This window comes from Medicago sativa, chromosome 3 (assembly GCF_051527215.1).
Source record: "Medicago sativa cultivar Bolivia chromosome 3, Bolivia_mono, whole genome shotgun sequence".
In the NCBI taxonomy this organism is placed as follows: domain Eukaryota; kingdom Viridiplantae; phylum Streptophyta; class Magnoliopsida; order Fabales; family Fabaceae; genus Medicago; species Medicago sativa.
Window position 1 is genome coordinate 84,453,967 of NC_140751.1, and position 12,908 is coordinate 84,466,874.

Sequence of the window (12,908 nt, forward strand, 5' to 3'; positions counted from 1 at the left end):
AGTTATTATATATGTATGTGGAGTATGAAAGTGCTCATAATCTCAATCGTTAAGTATATAGAACTCGATTCGAAAATTAAGCATATAGCATTTTTTTTCAACTTTTATACTTCTTAATATTATCCATATATGATATTCCCAAGTGTGAAATATTATCTAAGAAAGTGAGATTTGTCAAATTTGGAATCACTATATATTTGGATGTTAGTGCTCTGTTTAGAATGTTATATATGATGTAATTCCTATGTTTCTAATATAGTATTATGACGTGCGGCAATTTTTTGTTTTTAATCATGACACATTTGATGGAAATACGTGAAAGGAAGAAAAAAATTATAGCAATGTTTATGATATATATGGAGATGTTGAATTACTTTATGCCGATGACAATTGTGTTATGCTACCTTGAGTTAAGTAAGCGTTCAAAAAGCGAAAAAGGTCATGGGATTTTTATGAAAGAAGTTTAATTAGAGAAGTCCATTTTCGTAGAATTATTTACATAAGTGATTTGGCTTGCATTGAAAATACAAGGATGGATAGAGCTGCTTTCCATAAACTATGTGACATGTTGCAAGTTATTGGTGGATTGCTTCCTACTCGACACATGTGTGTGGAGGAGTTGGTGGCCATGTTTTTACATATATTGGCACATCATGTTAAGAATAGAATGATTAGAAGACAATTTGTTAGGTACGGTGAAACGATTAGTAGGCATTTCGGTAATGTATTATTGGCGGTTTTGAAGTGTCATAAAGAATTGTTAAAACAACCTAAACCAATTTTGGAGGGCAACACGGTACGAACGATGGAAATACTTTAAAAATTGTTTAGGAGCTCTTGATGGCACTTACATCAAGGTCAATGTGCCGGAAGCCGACAAAAGTAGATATAGAACAAGGAAGGGTGAGATAGCTACAAATGTGTTAGGTGTATGCTCACCGCATTTACAATTCATATATGTCTTGCCTGGTTGGGAGGGATCAGGCGACTCTAGAGTCCTTAGAGATGCTATTTCTCGACCAAATGGTTTAAAGGTTCCTCAAGGTACAATAGTATAAATTAATATAAAAATAAAACATGTCTTGCATAGTTTATGGATTTTAACTTCGGTTTTATTTATGATAGGGTATTATTATTTATGTGATCTTGGATACATGAATGGAGAAGGATTTCTTACTCCTTATAGAGGTCAAAGGTATCACCTTAGTGAGTGGAGGAATGGATTACAACCATCTACCCCTAAAGAATTTTTCAATATGAAACATTCTTCAACTAGGAATGTAATAGAAAGATGTTTTGGACTTTTGAAAGGACGTTGGGCTATATTGAGAGAGAAGTCATTTTATCCTGTAAAAACTCAAGGAAGAATAATAGCAGCTTGTTGTCTTCTACATAATCATATTCGCAAAGAAATGACATTGGATCCTTTGGAATTGAATTTAGGAGATGATGACTTCTTCGATGAAGTCATGTCCGGTGACATGATAACTACGGTGGAGCCAAGCACGACATGGAGTCAATGGAGAGATAGTTTTTCATTAGATATATTTAATAGGTGGAGAGGTGGAAATCATTGAAAATTTTCATGTTTTTTATTTGACATTTCAATTTGATTGTAATTTTTACTTTCAATGTACCGTTGAGTTTGATTTAAAAGGTTCATTAATCAAATCTGTTTCTTTTTATGAGTTTTTATTTGTAAAATATGTGCTTTTAATATGATTTTATTTATTTTTTGTTCTTATATATTTTGACATGCACGCACTTGTTGAGTTGTTTAATAGATGGACGGGTCGTCCGAAAATCAAAATGTAAGAAGCACAAAGCGACAATGGACTCTGAAGAAGATGGAGTATTAGTGGAAGGTTTGTTGAAATTAGTGGACGAGGGTTGGAAGGCCGATGCAAACTCATTTAAACTCGGGTATACTAAAGCATTGGAGAAATATATTCACAACAAATTCCTGTGTTGCACACTAAAAGCTAACCCACATATTGAATCAAGAGTGAAAGCTTAAAAGACAATATTCTGCAATCAAAGATATGTTGGGTCCAGTGCAAGTGGTTTTGGGTGGAATGATGCCGAAAAGATGATTGTAGTAGAGAAGGAGATTTATCGTCAATGGTGCAAGGTAATATAAAACATACTATTCCACAATTGATAAATTCATGATAATTTTTTTTGCATCAAATTTATATTTCTAAACACTTTTTCCTTTAACGCGGTCTCACCCTACCGCAATTGGCTTGTTTGGAAAACCATTTCCACACTATAAGAGCTTGGATCTTGTATTTGGAAAAGATAAAGCATCTCGGTAATGTATCGAAGACATTGGTGATATGCCTACCGAGATGGAGAGTGAAAATTTTCAATCAACACAAGAAGGCGGATCGAGGAATTAATTTGAATGATGATGATGATGAGAATTTTGAGTCGCAAAGTGCCGAAACACCCACGGCTAACACTATTGCTCCGGGATCAAATCCAACAAACCAACCTCCACGTGATTCTACTAATCATAGGACCGGAAAGCGTGGGGGAAAAAGGGTAAAGTATAATGATGATGCTTCGATAGCATGTCAAATTCATTGAACAAATTGGGTGAGATTTATGCTAATGGTGTTGAGAATATGAAGCAAGTCTTTACTTCTTGTTTTGTGCACGAAAAACACACACTGATAGGAGGAACCAGATTGTCTCTATTTTAAAAGAAATTGAAGGATTATCCGATGCGAAGTGGTAATGGCCGGTATCCTTATCACCAAAGACAATAACCTTTGCGACTATTTTTTCACAATGGATACTCCTGGATTGAGGAAGCGGTTTGTGGACATTGTTTTGAGTAACAATGGTTCTAGGTAGAATTTAGAATGTTCAATGCTTTTCGAATTTCGTAAAAAAACTCGTGTAGCCACCGTCTTTAATTCCTTTTATTATTTAGTTGTATCCGTTATTATGGTCTTTATTAGTTGTGCAATGACTTCGATTATGCTTTAAATTTATTTACTCTATTGGATATGTTACTAGTGCAACTTTTGATTTATTTTTGAAAAAGTGATTTTTTGGTCTCATATTGGTTTCAGCTTTATGCATAATGTTGTAGCTAGTTTTTAGTGTCATTTTTTAGTTTGTTCTTGTGGATTTTGCAATCTTCTTTAATAGTGAAGATGGGGACATAACTGATTCTAAGTTTATGTGTAACATCGGTGGTGGCTAGTGTTATTTCAACGAGGTTGTGGCTGTAGTAAAATTTATTCAATTACTCGGTTTATAATTTTTGTTGTCACTCTTTGGCGTAATTGGAAATTAGATCGAGTGGTTTGTGCGGGTTCGAGTTGGCTATAGGAAATTTGTGTCTGTGAAGGCTTTCTCTGGTTTCATTTCGGTTATGTACCAACTTTGCTTTTGCTTTAATTGCATTTTTTTTGTTGCGCCATGTGTTCTTTTTAGCACCTTTGTTGTATTGTGGTTTTTGTTGATGTTTGTTTCTTTGCGAGTATTTTATGATGTTCTAGTGTCTCTTTTTAGCTTGTTGTATTGTGGTTTATAATGTTGATAGGGTTATTCGAAATCGTTATAAGAATCTATCATTACTTGAAGCTTCATGTGAAAGCTGAAGCTTGCGGCTTATTGTTAGGGGCCGATTTCAAATCATTGATGACATAAAGAGCGGTGTAGGTTCAGCCTTGTTTTCTTTGTCGGATGCAATTTTGTGCGGTTCCATTCCATACTTTTATGATTTTTTAGGTGTTTGCGGATCCTATTGCTTTTCATTTAGTTTTGAGTCCGGTATGTCCAATTTTCGGTGCGGGTTTATGCGTTGTTTTCGAATTCGCTTTGGCCGGTTTTTTTCTTTCCTTCTTTCTTTTATGTTTCTACTATCTCGCCGCTTCGGTAGTTTTGTTTGCACTCTTCTTGTGCGTTTCGGGTATACCTTGTGCTTGGACGAGTGTTTATCAATACCTTGTGCCGGTATGTTGCCGCAATCCGTGATGATCGCACATTGTTTTACATATAAAACACTTGAACAATTTCATTTGATTTCGCATAATTTGTTGATCGATTGTAGCAACATCTATTGTATGACTCTAAAAAATGAGCTTGTTTCTTGATCTCCAAGAGCATGGTAGTCAAACAATGCATGAACTCCTTGACCAATACATCCTCACTCGATCCCAAATAGGTATATTTTTATTTTTTCTTTACCTCTATTACCAAGCTATTTACTATGTATGTGGTTATCTGTCGGCACCGAATTTGTAGTCTAACCGTATTTGTTTAGGGAAAAGTCCAATTTACTCCCTCCAACTTAGGATTAGGATCATGTGCTTTTAGTGCTCAAACATTAAAAATGTGCAATAAAATCCTCAAACATTAAACCGTGCACTTTATTCCATCTTTCAAACATAAGCAAAAATTGTCATGCTCAAATAAATTTGACCATTTTTTGTGCCAACTTTCTTCATGGGAGAATTCCAATTTATCTTCTTCAATTTAGGTTCATGTGCACTCTGGTCATAGACTTTGTTTACATTACACGGCATATTTGTGTAGGTACGGGTCTCTAAATTGTTGATTGAGAAGGATGATATCTAGAAAGGGATCATAGAAGCTATTGCTCAACACTATATTATATGTCTTGTTGTGGGAGCAGCTACACCAAACATAATGCCGACTTTCTTTAATCTTATAAGCCGAATGATTCATAAGGGGGACCATTAAGCATTACATCGATCGCACACTATGAGGCACATACACTTATCGGATTAGGCGTGTCCTAGTGTCGGACATGTGTCGTGTCCGACACCGACACTTATAACTATACCGAATTATATGATTTTCTCCAATTATTAACGGTGTCGGTGTGTACGTGTCATGTCCGATGTCTGAGTCCGTATACGTGCTTAATAGATCGTACATAGTTGGGATGAACAATATATGTTCAATTAAACATGTGACTACCATCACAAATGCATCAAATATACAGGATCCTATACAATTAAGCAAAGTAGCAACTAATTAAAGAGGTTACATGAACTTATTGAACTTCTTTGGCAAGATCAAATCAACTTTAAGGATCCGGTAAATTTGTATTCCCACTTAAATTAAATTTTATAACTTATCATTTCTATGTTGAGTACTTTTTTATTAACACATTATGATTCTCCAACCATGAGTATAGATAGCTATGTGTACCTATAATTATAAGTTCCGTTTACGAAATGATGTAAAGAAACCAACCTCCCTCCTTGAATACATTCACAACAAGATCTAAACAAATATGCATAGATAAAATGATAATGTTCCATTTGGGTAGGGATGTCAAACAATCGTTTTCACAATTTTGATTTTGCATGGGTATCGAAAAGTAGAATGGAATTACAATCCGGCAAAATTGGAGTGTAAAGAAGGATCACCGATACACGTTAGTTTTATGGTTTATACAATGAGGGCATTTGTGTAATTATAATGTTCATTCCCAGGATTCTACATCACAAACCAAATGTATTTTACCTCGTACCCAGGGAATTATTTTAAAAAAAGTTCCTGTGAATTAAACAATTAACCAAACACTTTTTTCTATATTTTCCCGGGAATAAAATTTTAACCTCTCACATTCCTGGGAAAGTTGATACCCGGGAATAAATTTTGTAACCCTCAAACAAACGCCCCCATAGATAAATAATTCCCTGTAATTACAACTCGTTAATTTATAGATAAATAAATTACAAAATCAAGCATCTGTATATATGATGCGCATACAAAATGTATTATTATAACAAATATAAGATATTTAACCTAGAATAATATGATTAAATACTTTTTAAAATATATTTAAAAAATATATAAAGTATAAACTACCAACCGAAATTTATGTTTATTGGAGTTTGATGAAATAATAGAAAAACGAAAAGATATTATATGATCGAGAGAAAAATGATTGTTGTGGATGTGAAAGTAAAAGATTGATTTATTAAGTCGGTGTAGTACATCCTCCTCTCGCTAAATATCCACCACTCCTCCAACCGAGTTCTTGTATTTCCTACACAAATAAAATACAAACGAGTTTAAGTATTTAGAAAAGTAATAATTAAGTTAAATCATATGAGAATAGACCAATTACAAATCATTCATAATTTAATATATTCATCCAATAATATTATAATCACAATTCATGCATCTTTTCATACATTCATTTCTATCTAGTTAGCGGAATTCTAATGTCGGGTCCTCAAAATTATAGAGAAATTTATGTCAATTGGTGAAGGAAAAGAATTATTTCAAATCAAGACATGTAACAGTTGTTAGCCTAGCGGCTATGTATTCAAAGAGAATCTTGGATCAACTCCCACCAGCCACTATTTTTATTTAGGATTTTAAAAAGTTTCAGTTAACCAGCCACTATTTTTATTTTGAATTTTGAAAAGTTTCAGTTTTAACGAATCAAAATCTTTAACGAATCAAAATCACCTAAAACATGACTCGAACACTCGGCCTACGGCTGGACCGAGTGCATGGAGAAACAGCTTCAGCCACTAGGACATTGAAAAACATTTGATATTTTATGAACTTTGGTAATATTTAACAACTACTTTCATATTTATGGGGGTTTTTTGGGCCCGGTGCACTAATATGCACGGGTACATAATCGGGAAGAATAATGCCGAACATAATACATGATGAGAATAAGAAGAAACAGTACAGTGATGAAATAATAAAAAAAATAGGGATACGAAGGTAATAATTTCATTAAGTGGTACCATTCAATTGCATACCTCCCAATTAAGGGAAAGAAAAATAGTGGAAGATGGTGATATGGGATGAAAATGAAATGCATTCCATCATATTCCATTCAATTTTTAGAAATGCAAACAAAGGAACCTAACTCAATACCACTCAATTCAATCACATTCCATCAAAACATAGCCTTTACATTTCTGAAGCATAACTAAGCTAGATGCATAAATTTACCTTGTCTGCTAATCTTTTGGCCCCACTAACACGGTCATTGAAACTAAAAACTTCCTCATGTTGTGCCGGATACACTGGTAGATTCTTGCCTGAAAGAAAGAAAAAAAATACTTGTATCAATTATTTATTAAGAAACTTTTGTTCTTTAAATTGGCAAAGCAACTCCTCACCTATATGTGTCTCTATCATTTCCAACCATTCCATCTGATATGGGTTCACAAAGGAAATGGCAACTCCAGCACGAGCAGTCCATCCCACACAATGCATATAACCCTGTAGTTCACAAGGTCAGGAATTCTTTCCATGATTTCTGGATTTGGGTTATTTAGATGTATTGTCTATAAATAGACATGAGTTACAATCATATTCCTACCATTACATGAAGCCAACTGTGAACTTCAAATAATTAATTAATCTATAACTATTAACTAAAGGCAAAACATTTTTTTGGGTGTAGCTTTCTTTTTAATACGAAAACATTGAGTTTAATTGCGTTTACTTATTTCCCATTAAACTCTCACCACACAAACTGTTAATACCCATATTTGCTACATACATACAATCATTAATTCTACCATTCTTTTCATCAACACCTTCTCTTTCCATTGAAGTCCTCCATTAATTCATTTCACGGTCAACCTTTCTCACCCAAATAGGAAAATTCATCATGGAATGAGGTTGCCCACTTACAGTAAATCATTCCTTACTTCCTACAATTCTATGTACATATCTTTATTATTATTTTTTCTTCTTACTATTATCTATATTTTAAACCTATAACTGGATTGCTGAAAAGAATTTCAAACATATATAGGTACGTAAACACATTGGTACTTTTTTCGTTTTTTTTTATTTTAAATAAAGGGTATTTTTAAATATATATTTTTTAATCTGTTGACTTTTAATAATAAAAAACCTCTAATGGTTGGCGTTATAGAGACAATTGTGAGGATACCAACAAAATCAATTGCCATATTTTTTACTCTTTTTTTTTATAGAGATCATATTTGCTCATGTTTTGTATAAGTTGCTACATATAAGAAAAAAAATTTATAAATTATGTTTATGTACTTTGATTATATTTACAAACTATTTAGATGTTTCACAAATTATGGACAAAAATAAAAACAAAGGAGAATATTGCACATCTTACTTTGGGGTCTCTGGGAATGATGTAGTTAATCACCACATCTACCACTGGAATATCTAGTCCCCTAATAGCTACTTCGTCACAAAGAAGAATATTGCACTCCCCTGACTTGAACACATTCAATGCTTCAAGTTTCTTTGCCTATAAAAAGTTATTATATTATGAATTAGGCATATTTCTTGTTGGCAGTTCAGAAGAAATTACAATTATAATACAGACTACAATTACCTGACTCATAACACCATTAATTGGGATGGCATTGAAACCAAGATTCTTAAGAATCAAAGTCAGACGAAGCATTACATCAAAAGGCTGAGTGAATACCATTGATGTTTTTCCATCCATTTTAGTGAGAGTGTGTACAAGGTAGCAATCCTATGCAAGAAGCATGCAATTGGTGAACACGGTCAGTGCAAGCATAAATATTAATACTATCTGGTTCACAAAACCCAAAACTAATGAAAAAATTCATTTACTCATTTTCACTCAAAATAGCTAATTTGTATGAGTGGCTTGCCATTTCAAAGAATTTTCCCATCAACAAGGGTAGTATAAAATGATCTTTAAACAGCTTCTGTTGGATTAAGAATTCAATGGCAATAAACTAGCTAGCTAGCCCACATACTTGAGATATAACATTTATTAGACAAGGGAGAAGATAAACCTTATGTTCTGCTGGCGTAAGGCAATACAGCTGCTCAAAATATTTGGGTGATTCTTCAATCTATATAGAATTAAAAAATTGTGAATAACATCAGTGTGTAAAATAAAGCTCATTCCTATGAAAGATGCTTATACTTCCCTCAATATGAAATAATATGTATATCAACTAAAGTGTAACAAATATTAATCTTTCATGAGAGAATATAATTTTACTTATTATGAATAAAATATTTGTAAACACTACAGTTGTACCTTCACAGGATTCCTTAAAAACATACTTTGGATCATGTGGACCTGAAACCACAAGAGCAGAAAATGTATTATAACAAAATATAAGATACTCAGCCAAGAATAATATGATTAAATACTTCAAAAGTTTAAAAAATACATAAAGTATAAACCACCGGCCATAATTTATGTTTAATGGAGTTTGATGAAATAAAAGAGAAAACAAAAAGAAATTATAGAATTAAAGAGGAAAATGATGACTATGCTTGGAAAGTGAATACAAAAGAAAAAGATTTTAGTCGGTAGGACACGAATATTTAGACACCGAGAGTTTGAGAGCCTTTATCGTATTTGGCTATAAAAGAGTAATAGGTTTACTCGGCAATAATAACAAAGATGGTTATAACTAACTATGCAGCTACATGTGTGTATCTCAGAATATGTAAAGAAAAAAGTTGTATTGAAATATTTAGATATAATATTTAAGTGCAATGTAGTTAATAAACCTACATGTTTACCTTCTCGGTCATCGAATACGAAAAAGAAACGTTCTCCGGTCACCGGGAATCATTCCTAAAATCCCTTCAAGTTGTCTATCAAAGCGCTCGGTCAACATCGGGTGTGCCTCGTCTATGACCTGCTCCAAATACGTACGGGGACATATGAACATAAATAAAATGGTATTTTAATTCCTAACATTTGATTTGCACTACAACTCAACTATTGGATGTCAAATGTCAAATAAAAGAGAAAACATACCAGGTATTTTAATTTACAAAGAGAAAATCCTTGGGTGTTTTTTAGGTGTTTCAAGACTCGACCGGGAGTTCCGACCTTGAGTAAGAGATGAAATGAAGATAAGTAAATAAAAAAAAAAAAATAGGAGTGATGTAATTAATTAGATAACTAAATTGAAATAAAATTTGAAGAGTAACCCTTACAATAATATGTGGTTGTTGTGAAATCTCATCAGTTTGTTCCACCATGTCCTTGGCTCCAACAAGCTATAGAAAAAAAATGGATTGTGTTAGTATGAACCTAACCAGCACATGATAACAAATAATTTAAGGAAAAAAGTATTAGAACTCACAAAAGCACACTTGACACCAAATTGAGAACCTAAAGTTAGAAAGAAGTTACGAATTTGAAAAGAAAGGCTCCTGGTTAAAAGAAAAAAAGGTTAGGTTAGGATTGATTAGATAAATATATAAATACGATTATGATCAGTATTTAAGTAAGTATCATACTCGGGGGCGGATCCGGACTTTAAGAACATGTGGAGCTAAAATTTCAAATAAATAATAATACAAACAATTTTTTTTAATCGACAAATATTATTACCTCATTGTTTGATACAATACATTACAATGAAAATCATCTCATATCTATTTGTTGAAAATGAGATAAAATGACATCATTGTTAATTGTTAATAGAGTATCTCTTAACCACTCGATTACTTATTTTATTATATAAGTTACTCTTTACAACTTTCACAAATTAAAAAACATGTTCAACACTTACAATTCTACCGTGCGTGCGTGTTATATGTGTTTTATCTACTAAAAATAAAAAAATAGGGAAAAGCATGTGGAGCTATAGTCCCACATAGCTCCAACATGCATCCGCCCCTGATCATACTTTGTGGGAGACAACACACAAGCAAAGAAAGTGTTTAGGTTGGGTCCGGCTTCTAAAAGGGCTTGCAATATATGAAGAACAAAAGCCCCAGATTTACCGGAACGCGGTCGGGAAATTACAATGATATCATCTTTTCCTGGAAAAATAAAAACTAGAATTTGAATACATGATGGATCGGGGTTGTTGAATAACAAAGATCACATCAAACCTTGTAATGCAATGGGAATCACTTTTTTCTGAATTTTCATCGGATTATACCACCCTTTTTTTCACAAGCTTCCTCCAATTGAAAAGATAAACCCAGTTCGGTAAAGGATTTCATTTCAGTTTGTAACCTAACCTATGATTATTAGGGTTTAGGGTTAAATTAAAACCACCAAGAGCGTGATTTTACGGTATAATAATAAAGAGGATGTTTGGCACACTCAATTAAAAACGTGATTTTTCTCCTTTAAACTCGATTATAGATTCCAGATGAAACTGCTTTATGTATTCTGCTGTGTGTTGCTTGTTAGGGAAGACTGAAATAATTATCTAGTTTTAAACTCATTTCATTATTTGAATGATATTTGTAATTTTTTTTTCAAGTAGCCTAATAGCTAAAATTCGTGAATAAGTGACAATTATTGATGATTTCGGATCTATAAATGCTTGTAGAAAATGTTTTGTATGAACACTTGAATATTAAAGAAAAAGTTCAATGTTTTTTATAAGAGGTTTAAAGCTTTTATTCGATTGTGGTCGACCTAATCGAGTTTGAACGCGGCGTCCGGTGCGGTGAGTTGTTGTCCTCGTAAGCTTGGAATGACAGGGGGCGGTGTAACTATAGGCACTCCGACAAGAGCAACGAGCACATCAACCTCATATGTCTCGATGGGATGCAAGATTTATAAGAATACATTCAAATTGATATAGTACATCCATACAATACAAATTCAATGTCGTTAAAAACAAAAATGATGAATCTGCGAACAAACTCACATCATCTATGTTGATCGCATGAAATGACAAGAGTACCCATCTCTACAAATATATATTCAAGTCTCCCGACTACTCATATATCCGAATTTGCAACGTTGACGACACAAAAGTCATTGATTGGATTTACACTTGCTCAAAGCTAATATTTCAACTTTGAATCAAATAAACATCGTACTAAGACGGAAAATAAAAAACACACCGTACAAAGTTGGAAAATTAAATCAAACAAAGTCGTCTAAAGACTACGAAATCACAAAAACAAACAATTTTAACTAAAACAAGAGGAAAAACAATTTTGACGGGAGATTTTTGGTTAAAATTGATCATAAATCACCCCTCTTTGGTAGACAAAAAGAAGGAAGGAGGTGACGGCCAAGGTATTGTGTTGTGAATTCGGTCAATTCCAAACTTCACATCAATAAAATTTAGATTCCCGGAGCAAGTATCAATGGCAACCAACAACCAAATTAACCACAAGCAATAACAACAATCTAGATCTAATTTAGAAACCAAGTGCATAGCAAAACCACAATCCAACCAACAAATAAACAAGATAAAGAGAATAAAGAAAAGATAACAACACCAAGAAATGTTCACTCGGTTCGGTCCAACTTGACCTACTCGGGGGAGAGATTGATCTCTCCAATCCACTATCAATGAGTTCTTACAAAGAGATACAAATGGGTTACAAGAAATTAGCTTCAATAAGCTCACAAAGAACAACCACAATTTCTACCCATTTTCCCAATCTCACCAATGATCAAGACACTCATGAATTTTCACTCTCCCAAGGTGTTTACAATTGTTTCCCAACCCTAGAATCTAAACCCCAAAAGAGAACCAACCCTTAGCCTTTGATTTCACTAAGAATCTTCTCCCTTGGTTTCACAAGACTCACCCAAGTTGCTCACAAAAGACTCTTCACTCATGTGTTTCCCCAAAAGGCACCAACCACTTTTCCTAAGAGCCCCTCTTTTGGTTCTCCAAGATTCACATCTTGAAGCTTTGAACCTCACCAAAAGACCCTCAACCTTTAGTATCTTAAACCCTAAAAGTTCCCTCATTTGGTTTCCATTAGATTCACCAAACTTACCCAACAAATAGGTCAAAGAATGCTTATATAGTGTTCGGATTCGGGCAAAATCGATCACGTTTTCCCAAATCGTGACACGGTTGATGCGTACGTCCCAAGGTACGACCAATCTTATCCCGAAAACGTGCCCAAGAAGCCGAAAATCGTGACACGTTTTCCCCAAATTGTGTCACAATTGGACA

General features: G+C 33.6%; 3 pseudogenes across 1 annotated transcript; 2 read left to right on the forward strand and 1 right to left on the reverse strand.

The window, feature by feature from the left end:
* Positions 1–282: 282 nt before the first annotated feature.
* Positions 283–1,739, forward strand: LOC146941159 (protein ANTAGONIST OF LIKE HETEROCHROMATIN PROTEIN 1-like; annotated as a pseudogene).
* Positions 1,740–1,784: 45 nt separating this feature from the next.
* Positions 1,785–2,899, forward strand: LOC146941160 (uncharacterized; annotated as a pseudogene).
* Positions 2,900–5,862: 2,963 nt separating this feature from the next.
* LOC146941161 (DEAD-box ATP-dependent RNA helicase 10-like) lies at positions 5,863–11,120 on the reverse strand (annotated as a pseudogene). Its single transcript, XR_015030028.1, has 13 exons — positions 10,861–11,120; positions 10,653–10,788; positions 10,104–10,173; positions 9,955–10,017; positions 9,773–9,847; positions 9,524–9,650; positions 9,038–9,125; positions 8,787–8,846; positions 8,351–8,497; positions 8,126–8,263; positions 7,143–7,245; positions 6,973–7,061; positions 5,863–6,043 (listed from the first exon to the last, which is right to left on the reverse strand). The product of XR_015030028.1 is annotated as a DEAD-box ATP-dependent RNA helicase 10-like (transcript).
* Between the last annotated feature and the right edge of the window lie 1,788 nt (positions 11,121–12,908).